At 37.3% G+C, this 23,098-nt stretch overlaps 1 protein-coding gene across 15 annotated transcripts in view; it reads right to left on the bottom strand.

Annotated features, from left to right (window-relative positions):
• The window catches only part of BMPR1B (bone morphogenetic protein receptor type 1B), a 420,588-nt gene that overhangs the window by 87,953 nt on the left and 309,537 nt on the right, over positions 1-23,098 (bottom strand). The window contains exon 1 of one of the 15 annotated variants that reach the window (XM_081595553.1): positions 11,005-11,151. The exons of the other annotated variants lie outside the window; for them this stretch is intronic. The gene's annotated coding sequence lies outside the window, so the exon portion shown is untranslated. Of the gene's footprint in view, positions 1-11,004; positions 11,152-23,098 lie in introns of those variants that run through there. 15 annotated transcript variants of the gene reach the window in all.

Below are 23,098 nucleotides of genomic sequence, written 5' to 3'. Positions count from 1 at the left end.
CGCAGATCACATTTCTTATTTGCAATCAGAGCTACTCAGGATACTTCAGAAGTAATCTCTTCAGATTAACATTTGGAGAAAATCTTAGGAAGAGGAAAAAGGGAAGGATGCTCCATTCTTCACAGCCAGATAGATTTTTTTCTTAGAAAATAACTCAGTTGTGTTGCTAATTTTGTCCTCCCACCTCAGAGGGCGAGGTTTTGTGGCTGAGAACAAACTGAATTTCTGAAAGCACTAAATTGTTGTGTCCTTTAGTTGCTAAGTCATGTCCGACTCTTTTGCAACCCCATGGACTGTAGCCCTCTAGGCTCCTCTGCCCATGGGATTTCTCAGGCAAGAATACTGGAGTTAGTTGTCATTTCCTCCTCCAGGGGATCTTCCTGACCCAGGGATCAAACCCATGACTCCTGCACTGCAGAAGGATTCTTTACTGCTGAGCCACTAGGGAAGTCCAAGCACTAAATTATGACAGTTTAAATGTGGCTGAACATATGGTACTTTTTACAAAATATCACGTATTATAGTAAGTGGGAAAATCTAAGCAGAAGTTATCATCTCTGAGCTTTATTCATACCCTGGAATATTTATTTGTGGTAGTTGTGCTGTGTGTTTCTATAATGTGTCTCTTAAATAAAAATGTTCATGCGGCAAAGACTTTGACTTCCAAAGATTCAGCCTAAATCGCAATCCTAAAGTCCAATTTAAATGCAGTTCCTCAAAGAACAAGAACAAAACCTCTGCAACTCCAAATTCTGGTTCAGCCACGAGAAGTAACAGTGAGACTTGGGTAAGTCGCCTAACAACTGTGTGCCCATGCTTCCTCCCTTGTGAAAATGAGAAAACACGAGTAGCAAACTAGGTCCTTTCGAATAGCAATGTAGGTGCCCATGGCATTTGTTTTTACTGGGCTTACTTTAGGTTGTGTAGATGTTTGTTTATATAATGGCACTTTATTCTCTGTTGAAGAAAACCTTCAGCTCCATCATCCCACACACAAACTACTTCCGCTCTTAGTTGAAAGGAAATTCTTTTTCAAGGTTCACAGTACATTAGAGACAGCTGCATTGTTGAGCTCCTCCAAAAACTTTAAAAAGCTGCAGATGTAGCCCATGCATGACATGGATCATGAAACGAGACAATCTCAAACACACAGACTGCCCCTTCTCTTACCCTCTTTTCATGCTGTATTTTCTGGGGTGCTGGCTGCTTACATTTAAGCACGATGTGTACGTTTATTGTAAATCAGGTCTCTGAGGGAATGCAGGAACTTTCTAAAGTTACTATCTTGAGTGCTAACTTCCAAATGAAGATAAGGTGAAAAGTACATTTCCATTTAATGACATTTCAACAACAGTCACTACCCTATTCATTTCCAAAGAGGCAATCCTCACTTCAAACCACACATTCCCTGGGTGTGTTTCCATACTGCCCTGGAACTCAAAAGTGTTTGTCTGGAAAACTCAATTCTGGACTCAGAACCAACAGAACAAAAATACAACACTAGGTAAGAATTCTGGCATAGAACTTTTCCAGCAGAGGCAAAGAAGAGAGTTATGACTTGGTTTATTTCAGAACAGTCACCAAAAATGCCTATATAGCTACAAAGACAAACTATTTGCATTAGGAATAACATGTTGAATATAATTAGAGGTGGGTACAGGGCTCAGGGAACAATGACATATTTTATTTTCTTGGGCTCCAAAATCACTGTGGACAGTGACTGCAACCATGAAATTAAAAGACGCTTGGTCCTTGGAAGGAAAGCTATGATCAACCTAGACAGTGTATTAAAAAGCAGAGACATCACTTTGCTGAAAAAGTCCGTCTAGTCAAAGCTATGTTTTTTCCAGTAGCCATGTATCGATGTGAGAGTTGGACCAAAAAGAAGGCTGAGTGCCAGAGAATTGATGCTTTCGAACTGTGGTGTTGGAGAAGACTCTTGAGAGTCCCTTCGACGGCAAGGAGATCCAACCAGTCAATCCTAAAGGAAATCAACCCTGAATATTCATTGCAAGGACTGATGCTGGAGCTCCAATACTTTGGTCACCTGATGCGAAGAGCCAACTCATTTGAAAAGATCCTGATGCTGGGAAAGATTGAGGGCAGGAGAAGGGAGCAACAGTGGATGACACGGTTAGATACCATCACCAACTCAATGGACATGAGCTTGAGCAAACTCCAGGAGATAGTAAAGGACAGGGAAGCCTGGAGTGCTGCAGTCCATGGGATCGAAAAGAGTTGGACAGGACTTAGCGACTCAACAACAACAGGGCTCAGAAGCATCTCAACAATAATAAGGAGCTTTCCGAAAGTGGTTCACAGAGCCAATCTGAAAAGATTGCCAAGAGCCAACCAGGTGTCCTATGACAATCTGGAGACAGAAATGACTTAATTAATGTACCTGAATGTACATTAATTTGGGATTCACATTTTTGTTTCACCCTCCAAGAAATCCTTCATTCCATATTTGGATTCTTCCAAGTAGATTAAGACTTAGGATCCCTTCTTCATCATTAGGGACAATATTTTAATAATTCCAGGACAACTGTTTCGTTAAACAACAGGTCATACTAATGCAGTATCTTATGAAAGGACACCTAAACCAGATATGTAGGTAAGTTATTTCTGAAACAAATTATGACAATTCTTTCTAAATACCATTAATAAATAAGTTCTTGGTAAGAAAAGGGGGGTTAGAGGTTGTGTCTGCAGGTAAAGAATGAACTGAAATTTATTAACTCTAATGCAGTGTGTGCCAAATCCCTTGAGGTAGCTTAATCAACTGCAGCTTTCTGGGCTCAGCTCCCAAATACTTGGTTCAGTAGATTTGGGATGCGGTATAGGGGACTGCATCTTTAAAATGACCGACAGTGACTCTGATGTCGGAAACACACTGAACCATGCTGTGAGGAAAGCTGCAGACTCCTTGTTTCTCAAACGGATCACTGCCGATTGCACACTGCTCATCAACTAATTCTCATTCACTCACCACTGCAGCAGGCCCCTCACCCAGCCAGTGATCACAGCAACACCTGCATAAAATCCTCAAGTCCCTCCAGTCAAGCCAGGAAGAGGCCAGAAAATCACCTGATCCTGAATTCAGGTCTCTCCTGCCACACGGCACCAAGCTGCCACAAAGAAAACACATTGGCCAACTGCTATATTATTGTTGGCAAGCACCGAAATTTGCTCAAAACCTTTACAAATGAAACCCAGCTGCCTAAGCTCAATACCAGATGTCTTCTACAATGTGTGGCTTTGATAGATTAAATTGAGCATAAGAAAGAGATGAAATATATGAAAATCTAATTTGCAAGATGTTTGTCATTAAGTCTAACAAAAAAAGACAGAAAATTATATTTTTCACTATAAGAGGTTAAGTAGGGTAGATTAACAATATTCATATTAACTACCAAAATGCATTTTATGAATAAATTGTTTAATGCCTTTTTAAAAATACAGCCAAAAACAATCTTCAAAAATACCCACTGAAAGAATGTCTTATATCAGTAAAATGATTCAATTTATCATGAAGGTCCTTTTCCTTTAAACCCATTCCCCAGTTTGAACACGTTTTCATTCAGGGCATAGGAAATTAAGTAGGAAATATTTAGTGATAGTCTCTGATTTCAATAAACTGCAATAACCCTATGAAAACATACACATAAGAAACATATGTATGTGGATATATATAATATGTATAAGAAAGTATGGAAGTAAAAAGGCAATTTGTTTTGTAACCTCAATTAAGTGGCATCTACCCTTCTTCTGTTACGTCCTGATTAAACTCTTTTTTTGTTGTTTTCCAGGTCACTGCACAGTTCTCGATAACTCAGCTGATTTAAGCGCCTGAGTTAAACTAAGAACCAGTCGAATATTCCTCCAATGAGCTGCACATGCCCTCACTTAAATGAGTTAATAGTTAATGGGCAAATACAGCATATTACTCTTACAGCATTAACCTTTTCTTTTTTCAAAAAAGAAACATATAAATCATAATGGAATTTAAAAACAATAAGCAATTGAGCATATTGACTCTAACCAAGATAAACATTCCATTGAGATTTAGCCCCATAAAAAGTGCACCATCATTAAAAGTACACACAATTACAATTGGCAGGTTATTATTTTTCAGATTTGAAAAATATTGTCATAGTTTTCTTTTAGAGAAACCAAAATAAAGCTGAAGATTTTAGCAAAGACATAGTTTCATCATGAATATTTCTACAAACATAATAGCAGAAAGATAATTTTATGCAAAGTTTACAAAACAAACCTGGCCTCAGATTTTCTGAAGCTATATACTATTGGCCTTGGCATAGTTTAAAGGAAAATAGAAATAATCATGAAGAGTTTTAAGATGCCGTATTATATTAAATTCTCTCACACATGGCTGATATCTTATCAATGCAGTTCCCACAATGCTGAAGTTCCACAATTGATGCAAAACTGATATAAGTCACTATCTCCTTACCTTTAAAACTCCTGTTTCAATTGTAACTATACTAAGATAAATATGGGGACATTATGTCCTCACATTATGACCACAGGATACTATCAAGCAGTAAAAACCTACACACCAAAGCCAGTCTTCTGCATGTACTTAAGAGGTTTTTATAAAGTGAATTTGTTATGTATATTCATTCTCCCCTGGACTCCAAAAGGGATCAAAAGCATAGTTTCAGACACTCAAGTTCCCAGAATCTAATCTAATGAAACATATACTGCTAGCCACAAACTTGTGGCCCTTTTAGGGATCAAAATGTAAAATTTATGAGATATTCTTTGTGAAACATAAGGTGTACAACTACCATTTCAATAAAGGAGTGAAAGTTATATGTAATAATCTGACAAAACTAAATCTGCCAAGAGATTACAGTACTTGTTTCATGTATTATTTTTGCCACCACCTTTAGTATCTTTAATTTCTACAGCATCTTTTCTTAAAGAGTAAAGAAAATCATACCACTTCTGTTACTATTAAAATCAACAAATTTTGGTAGTGACATTTCCTGAATAGCAAAGTTCATGTAAAAAATAAAGTACTTTTTTTGTAATTTTTCTACTCATATAGCTAGTAAGTCACTTAGTAGCCAACAGGAGTTCATTATAAGCAAAGGAATACTAGAGGTATTCATATTGCTATTATAAATTCCAGTAGCAGCTATATTAGGTGTTTTTGATTGTCAACCTAATCCAAAACTTCTTCTAGAACAAACTTCCACTGTCCACAGTGTCTATTATTATCTGGTGCCCATCTCGGCATTGGGTGACTACACATCCTATCTGGCTCACATCTGATTACTGTTAGGGTCAAAAGTCAATCAAATTCTCTCTCCAAAGAATTAAAAACAAGAAACAGTGAAACGTTTATCAGTTAAGTTTGGAGAGCTAAGCAAAGAAGCTCTTCAAATATCACGAAATGCAAACACTATTTTGGGTCATGTGCAAAATAATGAGTATGTCTAAGGAAGTAGACTCTTCTGCAGGCCAAGCACTGTACTATGCACTGGAATTCAGCAATAAATAAGATGGACGTTGTTTTTCCTCTGAGAAGCTGGGCTTTCAGCAGGAGAGTGACACATATAATGATACATCATAAGTATTATAAAAGTGAAACAAAACTTACAATGAGGGATTATATAAAGTGGATCTCATTTAATTTGGATTGTTAAGGAAAACTTAGTGACAATTAAGCAAATGAATAAGTAGAAAAGAAAAGATGTGAAAAGAAAGAGGAGTCTGGATCATTCTGGACAGGAAAGGCCTTTGTGGCTTGCTGACCACTGAGTAGTGAGATGAGCTGCAAAGGAGTCAGAGCCTCGCTGATGCAAGCCTGGAAGGACGTAGAAAGGTCTGGATTTTATAATGCATGGAATGTCTGGTAACGACTTGTAAACAGAAAGAAGGGAAAAGATACACAGAGAGAAGAAGGCAATGTCCATGAGGTCCCTCAGACATGATGAGTAGAAACTCAGGTCCCGTGGCCTCTCTGGGTCCAATGAGGCTTGTGTTTCCTTTAGCTCTTCTTTAGGTCTCCATTCAACTTCTTCCTCTACTTAAGTTTCTGTTCTTTTGCCCAGAATATCAATACTACTGATGTGATCTTAGACACATTATTAACTAATATGGAAGCTAATTAGTTATGGAAGGAGTGTGACAGAGCTGATATCAAGCAAGAAATCAGTTAATCCAAAAGCCACAGCTCCTGTGGCATCAAGTGAAAAGTAGCAGGGCCTAGAAATAAGAATGCGGTTATTCTGAGCCCATAGTCAAAAAATCATTCTCAGGTATCTTAATACAAATGTTTACACACACAAATCTATTATGATGAGAAGAGTAATTGTTTTACAGATGGAAAAAAGTATAATAATCAAGACCAAAAGGGTCCATCTGAATCTAAAATGTAGCATAAGAAAGCTTGATAGACAATTTGGCTGATTTTAATTGTCAGTACATTGTCTTACTTAAAGATTTGCCTAATGTCCTGTCTGAATTCTAAAAATGAGATATACATTTGAAAAGTTAGCAGAAAAAAAACATATTCATAAATTTGTTCCTGGCAGTTATTTTAAGTCAATAAAAGATTTGTAAAATGTTATTTCAAATTCAACTGGCTCACAAAGACAAAAAAAAAAAAAAACAAAAAACTAATCTGAACTCTGATCTATTATAACATTAATATTTTTTCAGAAGCTTTCAAGTATTTGTAATTTGAAGGTTAAAATTATGTATGCACAGATATTGAGAGATACATATGCCTTAAATACATGGTAGCCATCACTACATATTTAAAGAAGATAACTTCTCATAACAAATGATAAAACTAAATAACTTGAGTTTGCACTCAACAGTAATGTGAATGTGTTTAATCCAATGTACTCTGCAGAATTTAAATTGAGAACTATAATTTAGCCACTCTCCTCCCAGGTAAGTTGCCGCAGAGATCGAGTTTCTCACTCTGTGACACTCACCACAAGGTGCAGTTACTCCCGATTAACAGCCCAAGATTACCTGTTGGAAGTGCCCATAATAGCTGCAGTAGAGAACATTTTAAACACAGAACCATGTTTATGCATTTAACAGATGTGTTGGCCTAACAGTTCAGATTTTCACTATAGCATGCCATATGGCAACAAGGATCCTTTTTCACTTAAAAATATTACCAAAAATAGATGCCCTATAGCAACACTACCATTTTAATTTTGAAACTACACATTCATAGCAATGTTTGTTATCTTCCTGTTACTGCATTTCCAATTTGTCTTAATTCTACTGAAAATATTTAATAGCATAGTTTTTTTGAACAGTTTTAAATTAGTGTCAACCAGATCAAACACAATATTACAGAAGGAAATGTACAAAATACGGCCTGGCAATGAGGTAGCAGGATGTAACGTCCTGCTTATATAAAACTGCAGGGGCCATGAAGACCAGACCTGCTTGTTGTTCATTGGGTTTGGGGGTTTTCCTCTATTCCAAAAGAGCTAATGCCCACTTCCTATCTTGCCTTTTTTCCTAGTAACTCTTCATTGATAAAGAATTACTCCTAAAGATCAAAGTTGGCTACCAATTTTTATTTTAATCTGATTGTTGTAATAATCTATTACTATGATTTTATGGGGGGACACAGGCACTGTGAAAATTTTCACATATACATTTAACAAGAAGCCAAATAAACGTCTCACCTTCTAAAATGCCAGAACATGAGGCCCATCCCTGTCAGGAAGGGCACATTGTTGCCACCAATGTGTTAGAACAAACAGAAAGCATCCTTTACTTTTTAGGTCCCTCAATCTATCACTTTTATAACCTCACTAAATTCCTTTGGCAGAACTTCACAAGAATGGTAGTGACCAAAATGATGCCTAAACACTGTTTACACGTTGTACTATGTTCATTAGGATTGCCTGTAATTCTCTACTGTGATTTGAGAAGCAAGGGGCAGGGTGGCATCAATAAATCAATCTCTAAAACATTATATTTCAAGCAGAAATGAACACTACAGCTCTTCACCATTACAGGTCACCTTTTCACTTTTAGAAGGAGGCAATTCCACATTTCATGATCTCGAGTTTTAAAAAATACATTCCTGAAGCAATCACAATGTGCCAATATAAAAAACACAGTGTTCAAAGCCTACCAACATGTACCCTTTCTCCCTTTTCTCTAAGCCTATGTCTCCTCAAGTAAAATGTTTAAGATAAGATTTAAGCAGTGATAAGATTTAGGCTGATGAATCACCCCACACACAGGCCAACTTAGCTACTCTGTTCCACTTGCTGTGACTTTGCAGAGCTTTGTACCATTTAAGGTAGAATTGGAATAACGGACATATTCCTTCCATGTAGAATGTTTAGGTTTGCATATATTTAAATAACTAAATATTTGTATTAGCCTGAAGCACACACTCTCCAAATGTCTCAAGCTGTCATTTTGAAACACAATTACTTTAAATAAGTATTTAAGGTCTCAGAACATTAATCTTGGTTTTGTCATTCACTTAATACGTCATGAACACTACATAGGTCTGTGCTTCATATATACCTATCTTAGTGATGACATTTTTTCTGAAGTACGTGTTAATTAATGATCATAAAGCATTACAAGTTGTCAATGAATATTTAACTTCAGTAGTCAAAGTTACTTGGTCTTGGTTGAGCTCATAGTCTCTCTCTATAGTACACTCTGTTTTCATCCAGGAAAATACATTTTTTTCCAGAAAAATAAAGGAATCTTATTTTACACAAGGTTACAGGTAGAGAGAGTCTTCAAAAACAGTGAAAATGTCATTAGTGACAAAGCTAGGAATAAAAACTGAGATTCAGTATGTTAATCACAGTCTGCATTGCAGGTAAAGAACCTGCCTGCAATATAGGAGACCTGGGTTTGATCCCTGGGTTGGGAAGATTCCCTGGAGGAGGGCATGGCAACCCACTCCAGTATTCTTGCCTGGAGAATCCCCATGGACAGAGGAGCATGATTGCCTACAGTCCATGGAGTCACAGAGAGTCAAATACAACTGAGTGACTAAGCACAGCACATGTTAATAACACTAAGCTGAGCTATGGGATTCTTTTAAAGTCTTGTCTTGATTTCCTTTTCCAGATTGGTTGTCTCCTATTCCTACACAGATTAACATTATTACTAATGATACTAATAATAGCAAACTAAGACAATAGTATGCACTATCACTATTCTAAGTGCTTTGTATGTATTTACTAACTATTTAGTAATCAAGTCAATCCTATGATTAGTTATTATTATTATGCCCATTTCACAGTTGAGAAAATCAAGGCACCAATAAGACTCCTCATTTAGTTTACAGATCTAGTAAGTGGTAAAGCTAAGATTCAAACCTAGGCATTTTGGCTCCAGAGTTCATACTCTTAACCACTATGCTATGAAATAAATTAGTAAACACACACAGACCCACACAGGCACGCATGTGAAAGGGCTCCGAAAAGGGAGTTAAAAAGGTTATGCTTCATAGAAGAAAGCGGGGAATGTCTCTGGGCTTCAACCTTCTCACTGAAAAGTCAACAACACAATACTATCTTAAGGTGTATTCTAATCCTAATATTTATAGTTCAAAGATTCAGTATGTAACATATAGCCTCTTCACTTTTGACTGACATAACGATAAATAGTTTATGTATTCATAGGTTTCAAGGAGAATGATAAACAGGGAATGAAAAATTGCCCTTAGGCAATCAAGAAATAGTGGTAGCATGGGTAGAGGAGTAAGATTTTTCACCTCATATATATCATGCTTTGAGGTTCCTGGGACATTCTTAAGAAAGTTTCCCTGAGGTCTTTCTGTCTCTTCTAGAAAGTACCAGATTATAACAATTTTTGGAAAATAAATTAGCAAACGAAGTAAATGAACTACATGTTGTTTCCTCATATCAATATACAAAACTCTTTTGAATTACACATATCTATAACTAGAAATTAAAAGCATTTTTCATGAAGCCAAGTAACAAAATATATTGTTATGGAACACTGCAAGATTACAAAAAATTAATCTTATAAGTGTCAATCCAAATATATATCAATTGGTAATACATACTTCTCAAGTAAACAGTACTGCCAAATGAGTTCTATTAAATGCAGTCACAGGTATATGAGGCTGAACTATACATGCATTTCGACCTCACACATATTCCCTTTGTCACCTGGCTTTATTTTATAAAAGGGCCATCTCCTTATTTACGACTTTGTGACTCCCTCACTACCAATCATTATCACAGATAATTGTTTCATTTTAAGTTATCTTTCTTCTAACTTGAAAATAGTTCACCTTTCATAATTACTCTTTTAGCTCTTGAAAATAATTAAAAATTTTTTTCTCCTTTAGGCAACTTTATACAAGAACAGTTCTGAACAAAATGATCACTAAGAAAGCCGCTGTTCTTAAATATGGGTAAACATCTGACATATTCACAAATTACAATTATTGCCATTATAAAACTACAGATTTACTCAATGCATCCATGTAAAAATTACAATGAACTTCAAAGTTAATTAGCTAACTATAAAAAACCTAACAATACCCAAATTTAAATGATCAAAACAGTTTATTAGACTGTTTTCTTAAATTCATCATATAAACTGTCACAGTATGTTGACAATCAACCTTATACTCAAAGTTCCAAACTAGACTGCACATAATTAATTGCTAGAGAAAACAGAAATTTTGCATCCCTTTTTAAATTATTCTGACACACTCTCTACAAAGCGGTGCCCTGATAGAGAAAGTAGTAAGGTTACAGAGCAGTTGGAGGAAGGGAGCTGGAAATGTTTAGCCGTTGAACTGCCCTGAACTTTCCCTTCTGTGATAAAAACCACGAAACCAGACATTCACGGAGCCCCCTGTCAGCACTGTACTGTGGGGCACTGATCTTCTTACCCCTCGTGTGCATAGACAGAAGAATGAGCAAGGAAATGTGAAGCTGCGTCCAGCCAACCCACTGCAGCAGGAGAGCAGTCAATGTGACCTGCCTGTTTAAGCCTCCTGTTTCTTGCCTTTCCTTCTTTTACGGAGAGTCCTCTGCTGCCACTCTTGTCAGAGCTTCCGGCAAGCCTGCCAGCAAGCCCTAGACAGGACCGTGAAAGACAAGCCTGTTACAAACTGGTTCTGTCACCACGGAGACTTCAACTGATCACCTCGTGGGGAGGACAACAAAGGCTGGTGAGGACCCCGGGCCGGGTTGTTTTCTTAAGAAAGGAGCCTGACCCAGCTGTCCACACAGGGGCCAGCACAGGCGGGACTTCGCTCTGGACTGACCATGCCGAAGTGCCCACACCTCCCGGGCAGCTGTGGAGACATTCCAGAGAGACACACACCTATACTGTGCCGACATGCAACTGCTTATTTCTTCTGTTAAGGGTTTTTGCTTGTTCTTTTTTTCTTCTGCCATGAATGGTAACTCTTTGGGAATTGTAGAAAGACAAGGCGAAATAAAAAATTTTTCTTCGATAACATGATAGAAATGTTGCAACACATCAAAGTGTCATGTTATGGCATTTTCTCACATACATCAACATTTATATAATGAGGCAAATGCCTCTGAATCAAGTGCACAGATACAAAAAAGGGTCACATACAAAAGGCACCTTTAATGAATATTCCAAGTTGAAAGATTTCAGTTAAGCTATTCATTAATTAATTAATTTGATATGACTATAGTTTAAAGTTTTCTACAGGGCAAAAAAAAAAAGTACTGTGAACCTAACCTATTTTATTATGTGACTAAAACCAAGGTAAGTTATTCAATGTTTTACATGTTAATTACAATTGTGCCTCAATATAACTATGAATATTTTGTAATATTTCAACTTTCTAATGATATTCTGAGTGACCTGTTTGATACTAACGGACATTTTAAAAGACTCTGACTCATTCTGGGAACTGTTAATAATTAAAGAACAGCAAAAAATATAAACAAATTTTCAGTGTTATAGAAAGAACAATATCACCACAGACAGATACAAACAAAAGTAGTTATTAAATCTACTCCATTTGCATGATAAGGGAAAGATGAGTATAATAGCAGAGACATAATTCAATGGTTATATCTAAGATAGCATTAGAATGTGTTTACTTGCAATTTTAAGAATCACTTTCTTGGAAAAAAATCTCTGCTATCTTCTCCTTCTTAAGAGACATCCCCACTTCTCTTCACACACACCAGCAACTCCCAGCACTACCCTAATAGATGGCATTCAAATCTATTCTCCATCTTAGAATAGCTGAACAATTGCTTGTTAGGATTTAACAAACGCTATTAATACTATCAATCCAACATCTTCAGTTCAGTTTCATGAAACGGAATTTCACACAAATACAATATTTTTAACCACATAGAAAATTTTGGAATATTCTCAACTTAAACTACATATTAAGCATTTCACAGAATCCACACACCTTACTTCTCAGGAAAATAGAAGTTTGGGGAGACAAATGAGATCATCTTTCAGTATCATTTACCCATATTCCTTTAGGGAGACTGAGGCATACTAAAATGAATAAGAGTGATCAGGATCAAAGGGGTCACATGAGTGATGAACAGACCAAAATCAGGCAAACAGAACCTCTTGTCCAAACTTTCTACATTCGGCTCAGTGCCACATCACAACATGGTTCCATTGCCAATTTGGAACCTAGCCTTTAGCTCTGGGATGAAGAGTGAATGGCTAAAATGTGGGACAGTTCCCACTGCTCACATTTCCCCAATATGGGCATCCACAAATGGTACAAAGCATAAAGAGGGAATAGTCGCTCTCTCCCCAAAATCCTAATTCAGTTCAAAACAAGGCATACCAGCAACCATTTCTGATGGACTACGGGCTAGCTGAAGTAAATGCACTCAAGAAGTTCACAGTACCATAGAAAAAGTAGTGTATATGTAATAGAGAACTAAGTAAAAAACAGTAGTCATTTTAAAATGAAGTGTCTTCAAATGGAATAAAGATGGAAAATCAGAGTAAGGAATGGATTAGACTGGGCCCAACATTGAAGGCAGAGTTGGATGCTGAAATGTGAATTGAACTTATACAGAGATAGAGGGGATGAAAAGAGAGGAAATATATGAGCAAGCATTAGAGGCAGGATTAAATATTTCATTTGTGCAATAGCATGAGACGAAAAAATCTTACTGGAACAGATGGCTCCCATATAAATGGTTGGAAAGAAAGCTAGACAAAGTGGAGGCAGATTGTGCAGGACTCTGAATTCAGGTTACAGAGTTTAGGCTATATATCATATAAATAACTGACAGGATTTTGAGCATGAACTGGCTTAATGAATTTTTATAAAGTTTAAGATTTCGGAATATAGGATGAGTCTCTGAACCTGAATCTCCAATTATGTGAGTAGAGGGCTTCCCTGGTGGCTCAGCTGGTAAAGAATCCTCCTGCAATGTTGGATACCTGGGTTCGATCCCTGGGTTGGGAAGATCCCCTGGAGAAGGGAAAGGCTACCCGCTCCAGTATTCTGGCCTGGAGAATTCCATGGACTATATAGTCCATGGGGTCACAAAGAGTCGGGCACAACTGAGCAACTTTCACTTTCACTGGTGGCTCAGATGGTAAAGAATCTGCCTGTAATGCAGGAGACCTGGGTTCGATCCCTGAGTCAGGAAGATCCCCTGGAGAAGGAAATGGCAACCCACTCCAGTATTCTTGCCTGGAGAATTCCACGGACAGAGGACCCTGGCGGGCTACAGTCTATGGGGTCGCACAGAGTCGGACGTGATTGAGCGATTCTCACTCACTCACTCACATGAATAGAAGTGAAAATTAGAAGTGTGATGAGAGTTTTTCACTTAGTCAAAGTTTTTGGCAATACAGTTTTTTTTTTTTTTTACTTATATGAAGAAATTCAAGAGGTAGCCTATTAATTCTCTCCGTTTTGCCTTTACCATTTAACATATACCAGGTTTCCCTGATGGCTCAAATGGTAAAGAATCTGCCTGCAATACAAGAGATCCGAGTTCAATCCCTGGGTCAGGAATATCCCTTAGAGGAGGAAATGACAACCCACTCCAGTATTCTTGCCTGGAGAATTCCATGGACAGAGGAGCCCAGTGGGCTACAGTATATGGGGTTGCAAAGAGTCGGACATGACTGAACAACTAACCCTTTCACCTTTGTTTCAGGTACCAACAATGTAGGAGATGTTCTATAAAACATATACTTCGATTCCAGACAAACAGGCTCAAAAGATCTTTAAAAATTTTTGTAATTCAGATCAGAAATCTGCCTTAGCAAAGAAAAAAAAAATCCATATTTGCATATGATTTAGCCCACTCACTGTAAAGTACACACCAAATGAGGCTTCAAAGAAAGCTCTGAGAGAATATTGAAAGAAAGGTATCAAATTGAATTTGTACACCTGAGAGGCGCAAGCAAAGAAAAAAGACTGCAGCTAGTATTACCAATATGAATACAACAAATCATCACTCTGTATCATCTGTAGAATTCATACACAGATGCACTCATTCTAGGTTTGTGGATCCATCTTGTAGAGAAAGCCCATTTGTGTCACCTGTATAATCTTAGGTAAATTATTTAAGCTCTCTGTTCTATAATCTGCTCAGTACCTGTTAAGATTGTTATACCAATTAGACAAGTAAATGAACAGAAATTACTGAATACAGTGCCCAGTACATAGGAGGACATCAGAAAATAGTCAACTTCCTGACAACTTTCACTAATCACTCTCCTGCCTCTTGACAAAACAAAACAAAAAAATCCTTATTAACAATAATGTTCTTTAATATGACATTTGCCAAATTCTTCCTGTCACAAATAATATGATCACTAAAACAAGGATATAATATATAAAATATATCTTAGGATAATTGAGTTTTAAAAATTCATATTATACTCACAAAGGCAAATATTTATTTTATTTACCTCATTTATTAAATCATTGTGTAATTGAAGAAATACAAGAAGCCATTTGAAAGTATGAGACTACTTTTTAACAACTTCAACTTGTGACTTATTTTCACATAAAACTCCCCCAAATCTCCTGATTTTATATATAGACACAGTTTTTTAAACTATATGTGGGGGACTGTGTCAAGTGAATGGGGTATGGGAACATTACACCATACCTGCCTTTAGGACAAAGCCTACCTTGTAGTGGGTGAAGACAAACACAATCAAATCCTGACAAGGCACTACAGACACGGCCAGCTCTGCCGAGGGAACATGGGAAATACAGTGCATAAACAAAGATTAATTCTGGCCGGGGGTGGGATTGGACTTGTGGGGAAGAGGCATTTGAACTAGGTCTTCAAAGATAAGTAGGAACTCACTGGTTGAAGGGAGGGCAGAGGGACTCCAAGCAAAGAGAACAGACAGTACAGACATTTATGAGCAAGAAAAAGAGCAACATTTGCTGAGAACAAGGAATCTTGGATATGCCTTGAGAGCAGAGAAACAGGGCTGGAAAAGCAGACTGGGAGACATTGGGAAGGAAGAACCCTATAGCTTCTAATTTGATTTTTGATTCTATCTTACATGCATAGGAAGCAATGCCTTGGCCTCTGAAGGGGGTGTCTGCACAGTTTCCATTGTATGACCTGACCCCAACTACTTCTTGAAGCTGATTGCATTTCAAAAGAAACTAGTAAAATTTTTGAGATTAGATGAAAAATATTTTCCTTTTTATGTAAGAAAATGCAACAATATCCTTAATAGTCTTCATGAGAACAATAAGGTGAATTTTATTTTCTTTAACACTTGAACATCTCTGCTAATATTGTTTGGAATGTTTACTTTTAAACTTCTGTTCAAACACAGAGACACATAAAAAACAGTTCTTTCCTTGCTCCTATTAGAAGTTATAGCATTTTAAGTACCTACCATGCCAAAGAGTTTTGCAGTAAAATAGTTTTCATACTTTCTTACTAGTTGTGCAAAAAATAGAAAAGTGTGTTCAGAATTATACTGGCTAATGCATTTTGTCATTCTGATTTTCAGCTTTACACTTACAAAATAATATAAAAAGTTACTTCCTTATCGAAGAAAAAATAAACAATAGAACTCAAGTGTGCAAAAACCTTTTTTCCTGACTCTGGGGTTTACAAAGGCCACAACTTCAGTTGCTTTCAGGCTGCCTCTTGCCTCCCCACCCCATTCTAATTTGCAGCATTCCACATCACTAGTCATTAACAACCCAAAGCTCCCTTCAGCTGCACAGTGAAAGACCATCACATCATGACAAATAAACAATCCCTTCCTCCCTCCAAGGAGTGACACATTATTCCGAGCACGTCTTCTCTCTGCTTTCATGGCTCTGCCAAGGTCCCCCACCATGAGTGGGAAGGGGTAAAAAGAGAGAAAAAATATCCCACAACTTGTCTAAAGCATGTAGAAGATGATTTGTGTTCTTACTTACGGGATATGACTGTCACTGCTGATCTGCCTTCAGGCCTAGATTACATGTGATAAGGGCTGACCTTCTTTAAGTATTCACACATTATGCACTCATGGAGAGCAGGCAGGACACAAAAGTCCTTCAGATGTTCTGGACATCAATCAAGTGCACAGCATGGAGCCTGCCAAACTTTTCTTCCATTTACTCAGAGAAAGGAAGGGGGAGTCCAAGACAGACTTAATAAAGTTTAAAGCTATGCCACAGTATATTTGGGGAGACCATTGTTATTAAAAGGGTGCTATTTGAAAAAAATTCTCTACAGTTACCACCAGCAACAAAAACATTTCACACTCAAGTAAAGAGAGACAACCAGATTGCACTTCGGCTTTAAAATTTCAAAACCTTTACTTATAAACCAGGTCAATGATTTTAGCAGATTGATATTTTCCCTGAAATAATTGTTCACTAAAGATATATATCAAAAACTAAATCTGAATTTTATAACAACCATCATAGAAAGTATCCTTTTTGAGTCATTTATGAAAGCAATAGAGTATTTGTTATAAAATACTCTTACCATATCTTAATGTAAACTAAATACCAATCAATAGCATAAGCCATTTTTACCTAATACAAATATGATCATTATTAACAGGCTACAGCCCAAATATCATGAAACAGACATAATATCTTCTGATATAGGCTTTCAATGTTAGTCTTTTATCATTGCTACTCCTCACAACTCAGTAAAGGGATCTGATAGCTTATGAAAGAGAACAAATAAGTTCAAACTTTATTCTCCTAAAATAATGTAATACTATGGACTTAGAGGGTATAATTTGATCATCAGCACAAACCCATTACAAAAAGATGTTTCATGGAATTTTATAACAGAATAATATCTTAAATCTAGGACACTATCATTTACCTAGAGATTGTGAGGTTTTTCTAAAAAGCCTATGTCAGACCATGAATATAATAAGGACCTGTACAGCCTGCATACAAGATAAGAAGACTAGATACAAAAAAAACACAATTAACATTAAAGAGTAGCAGAGAATTAAAGGCAACTTACACAATTAAACTACTAATGAAAATGAACTCAATGAGTTTGTTAATATAAGCTATAGGTTTAAAGTAAAAACAAAACAATAATAAACCTCCGGACTGCCCCAAAACCTCTGAAACACATACTGGCATACTTCTATTAATACCCAGTTTCAGTGTGCTTCAAGTAAAGGCTAAGTGGGGAAAACCACTAGACCATTCCGTATGACCTAAATCAAATCCCTTATGATTATACAGTGGAAGTGAGAAAGATTTAAGGGACTAGATCTGATAGAGTGCCTGATGAACTATGAATGGAGGTTCCTGATATTGTACAGGAGACTGGGATCAAGACCATCCCCAAGAAAAGGAAATGTAAAAAAGCAAAATGGCTGTCTGAGGAGGCCTTAAAATTAGCTGTGAAAAGAAGAGAAGCGAAAAGCAAAGGAGAAAAGGAAAGATATTCCCATTTGAATGCAGAGTTCCAAAGAATAGCAAGGAGAGATAAGAAAGCCTTCCTCAGTGATCAGTGCAAAGAAATAGAGGAAAACAACAGAATGGGAAAGACTAGAGAACTCTTCAAGAAAATTAGAGATACCAAGGGAACATTTCATGCAAAGATGGGCTCAATAAAGGACAGAAATTGTATGGACATAACAGAAGCAGAAGATATTAAGAAGAGGTGGCAAGAATACACAGAAGAACTGTACAAAAAAGATTTTCACGACCCAGATAATCACGATGGTGTGATCACTCACCTAGAACCAGACATCCTAGAAGGTGAAGTCAAGTGGACCTTAGGAAGCATCACTATGAACAAAGCTAGTGGAAGTGATAGAATTCCAGTTGAGCTATTTCAAATCCTAAAAGATGATGCTGTGAAAGTGCTGCACTCAATATGCCAACAAATTTGGAAAACTCAGCAGTGGCCACAGGACTGGAACAGGTCAGTTTTCATTCCAATCCCAAAGAAAGGCAATGCCAAAGAGTGCTCAAACTACCACACAATTGCACTCATCTCACACGCTAGTAAAGTAATGGTCAAAATTCTCCAAGCCAGGCTTCAGCAATACGTGAACCATGAACCATGAACTTCCACATGTTCAAGCTGGATTTAGAAAAGGCAGAGGAACCAGAGATCAAATTGTCAACATCGGCTGGACCAACAAAAAAGCAAGAGAGTTCCAGACAAACATCTATTTCGGCTTATTGACTATGCAAAAACCTTTGACTATGTGGATCACAATAAACTGGAAAATTCTTAAAGAGATGGGAATACCAGACCATTTGACCTGTCTCTTGAGAAACCTGTATGCAGATGAGGAAGCAACAGTTAGAACTGGACATGGAACAACAGACTGGTTCCAAATAGGAAAAGGAGTACATCGAGGCTGTATATTGTCACCCTGCTTATTTAACTTATATGCAGAGTACATCATGAGAAATGCTGGGCTGGATGAAGCACAAGCTGGAATCAAGATTGATGGGAGAAATATCAATAACCTCAGATGTGCAGATGACACCACCCTTATGGCAGAAAGTGAAGAAGAACTAAAGAGCCTCTTGATGAAAGTGAAAGAGGAGAGTGAAAAAGTTGGCTTAAAGCTCAACATTCACAAAACTAAGATCATGGCATCCGGTCCCATCACTTCATGGCAAATAGATGGAGAAACAATGGAAACAGTGGCTGACTTTATTTTGGGGGGGCTTCAAAATCACTGCAGATGGTGATTGCAGCCGTGAAATTAAAAGACGCTTACTCCTTGGAAGGAAAGTTATGACCAACCTAGACAGCATATTAAAAATCAGCGACATTACTTTGTCAACAAAGGTCTGTCTAGTCAAGCCTTGGTTTTTCCAGTAGTCACATATGGATGTGGGAGTTGGACTATAAAGAAAGCTGAGCACTGAGGAACTGATGCTTTTGAACTGTGGTGTTGGAGAAGACTCTTGAGAGTCCCTTAGACTGCAAGGAGATCCAGCCAGTCCATCCTAAAGGAGATCAGTCCTGGGTATTCATTGAAAGGACTGATGTTGAAGCTGAAACTCCAATACTTTGGCCACCTGATGCAAAGAGTTCACTCACTGGAAAAGACCCTGATGCTGGGAAAGATTGAGGGCAGGAGAAGAAGGGGACGACAGAGGATGAGATGGTTGGATGGCATCACCGACTCAATGGACATGAGTTTGGGTGAACCCCGGGAGTTGGTATGTACAGGGAGGCTTGGTGTGCTGCGGTTCATGGGGTCGCAAAGAGTCAGACATGACTGAGCGACTGAACTGAACTGAAGGTCACACTTGTGCTCCAGTAATTGGGAACCAGGTGATACATAAAATGTGAGATTATTCTGTATGTTATTCAGTGTATGTTATTCAATCTGTCACCTGGTCAGTATGACTGCCTCAGATAAGAAGCTAAATGTGAATGAGAGGGAGATGTCTTGACAGGAGCTGGAAAGTAAGTAACCCAGAGAGGATAAATAGGCTATTTCTAAAACATTATAGGATGATGATGCTAATGTTGTTACATACCACTTGGTGAACTTTTACTCTTTAGGCATTATACTATGTACCTAACACACATTGCCTCATTGGTCCTCACTGCTTCCTTCTGTGAGGGAGTGAGCATTAGTCGCTCAGTTGTGTCTGATTCTTTGCAACCCCATGGACTATATAAACCACCAGGCTCCTCTGTATATGGGATTGCCCAGGCAAGAATACTGGAGTAGATTGCCATTTCCTTCTCGAGGGGATCTTCCTGACTCGGGGATTGAACCAGGGTCTCTCCTGCGTTGCAAGCAGGCTCTTTACTGTCTGAGCCACCAGGGGTATCATTCCCACTTACAGGCGAGAATACTAAATAAGCCTGAGCCAAGGAGGCCTGGAGCTGGTCACCGGTAGATAGGATCAGGCACCAGTATTTCACTGGCTAGGGACTCACATGCTTCTGCTCTGCAAGAAATAACTGGGGCAGAAACAATCCACTCAGTTGATGGAAGACTCAGAGACATGAGCTGATAAGCTTCATTCAGAGAACATGACTGCCAGAAATTCTGAAGGCTAGAGCAAATGAGTGATCAGATACCCTCAATCCTAAACCTATGAATTCAGAGGAGGGGGACAAGAGACACTCCGGTAATCAAAGCAGTGAATTCAGAAGTCAGCAGTTTCAGATAAAATAAGAGATGTAACTTGCCTCTAGACCATGTGTATTAGTTGTTTATAAAAAGTGTATTAATAATAACTAAAACATAAGCTTATATTCATTAATTTAAAGCAGTGTCTTGTATACATCTTTTTTTAACTTTTCCAGCTGCCCTTCAATGTACGTGTATCAACCAGTGAAGCAGCTAAAGTGAGGGAGCAAAGAGTGTTTTCCCTTCAATCAACCTGTGGTTCAGCAGTTACAGTGCAGCAACTCTGTCGACTTAGGAGAAAGAAAAAGTGGGTGAAGGAAGTCACCAGAACCATGTAATGCACTCTCCCTCCACCAGATGAGTCCAAGTTTGTTTTAATTAAAGACGCTATTTTCTTCACACATGAGAAAGCTGTTGAGAAGATCTGCTTTGCCCCACTTGCAAGGAACTGTGTAAGAGAAGGATTTTTGTCGTTTAATACTTTGGCCCCAGGCTCGTCAGTATTAAAGTTACTCACTAGGAAAATAATGACCCACAGAAGCTACTAACTTGTCCTACCTGAAGCTCTCTTCCAAAGGAAATTATCTTCTTTATCAAATTAGTGCTAATGCATCCCCTAAGCATAAAAGCAAAACCTCCAAGTATCTCTCTGCATCTCTTGCTAGCCATTATAAAAACCAATCTTAAAGACAATTACTATCACTCTACTCTTATTTCATCCTAGAGTCAATTGTGTATTAATTTCATGCAAATCCAACTTGAACCGGTATTAAACTGAAAATAAGAATTTATATTTAAATTATTATACAAAAAAATTTTACCTTGTATGTTTCCTTGTAAATTCTTCTGAATATAAATTAGAAGGAAGGTGCATCTTAGTTTACACAAAAAAAGAAATACAAAAGGAGTTAAAGTATAGCCCTATTTAAACATTTGAAGAATATATGCTTAAGTTCGAATACCATATGGAGCCAGCTCCTAGAAAAGCTGTTTTCCACTCTTTGGAAAATACCTAAGTATGTATATAAGGAATCACATGATGAAAGTTTCTTAAAGTAAAAGAGAAGACATTTATAACAAAGAAAATCTTGGTTTTATTTAGCATCCATCAGCTTTTCAGGGTATTTTTTTTTTTAGCAATAGTGCTGCCAGTATATGATTTCCACAGTTCTTAGCAGACTTAGCTCTTAACAGTCTTTTACAAATTGATGTTAGAAGAAATACAAGGGTTATTGAAAGCTAATTTTGATTTAAAGTGACACTGAAAATTTATGTACATGCAAAAGTATTTTCAAATATGAGAAGTAAGACTGTCACAATTTTCATTTCAGAATCATAACATTCTAGATCTTTTCATCTCTTCTACCAGCCAGAAGTCAACTGTGTATATTGAAAATACTTTCCTAATGACAGATGGTTGATACCAAAAGGATGCCTGAAATATATCGTATCTTGTATAAATACACACGCACGCATATAATTCCCTATCTTCCTTCACCTGTCCCCAGATATAAAGCACAGCTGTTCAGTGTTTTGAGTTTTTTATGAGAAGAAACATTTTCTATAATAGCCTCATTAAAGCCTTTCTAATACACCCCATATCTGGAGAATTTTCCCAAGATTCAGTGTCGGTTTGAATGTTTAAACCAATAGTTTGTAATAAATAAATTAAAAAAAAAACCCCACACATAGACCTTATTCAATCAGAGTACATCACTGTACAGCGAAATCAGACTTCAGTCTTAATGAAACCCTTTTCTTCTGTACTCCATCCAAAGCATTATAGCTAAATCAGAGGATACTAAAGAAATGGCAACCCACTCCAGTACTCTTGCCTGGAAAATCCCATGGACAGCGGAGCCTGGTAGGTTACAGTCCACGGGGTTGTACAGAGTCAGACACAACTGGGTGACTTCACTAAGGACTAAATGTTCATGAAGTGACAAAAATAAGATGCTTAAATTATGGAGATAAAAAAGATGAGCTTTACAGACCATGATAGCGGATAAAATCAGTGGCATATTAGAAACAAAATCCCCACTAGTCCAATGAAAATATATGAAATTGTAATACCACTCTTGTCTAATACAAAAGTCTTAGTCACACAGGCATTCCTTTATCTGTTCATTTTGCTCTATGTCTCTTATTATATTATAGTTAGTCAGCAACCTGTGTGGTCATGTCTGTTACTATCAAACACCCAGCTCAAAACTGAAAAATTCAGTCAACCAGAGAGTTATCTTGAGGATTATGCCAAATGAAACATTCAAATTCAACCTTAACCGACATGAGTAAAACCTGAATTTATTCAGATGATTTAAGGTCAATCCAGATGATCAACCTGATTTAAATAGTCACTATAATTTCCACTCTGAGTCCTCAATATATCTCATTAGCACCTTCACTAAAAAATTTATTCAAAAAAAAAAAGGAAAACAGGAAGTTCAAAAGCAATAGCTGTTCTTTTAGAAACACTTGTTTAAAAGGGATGTTCAATTTTTCATCAAAATTATATGTATAT

Source organism: Giraffa tippelskirchi, chromosome 1 (assembly GCF_054371585.1).
Source record: "Giraffa tippelskirchi isolate mGirTip1 chromosome 1, T2T-mGirTip1v1.2.pri, whole genome shotgun sequence".
Taxonomy (NCBI): Eukaryota; Metazoa; Chordata; class Mammalia; order Artiodactyla; family Giraffidae; genus Giraffa; species Giraffa tippelskirchi.
This window is presented reverse-complemented; position numbering and strand designations above follow the sequence as displayed.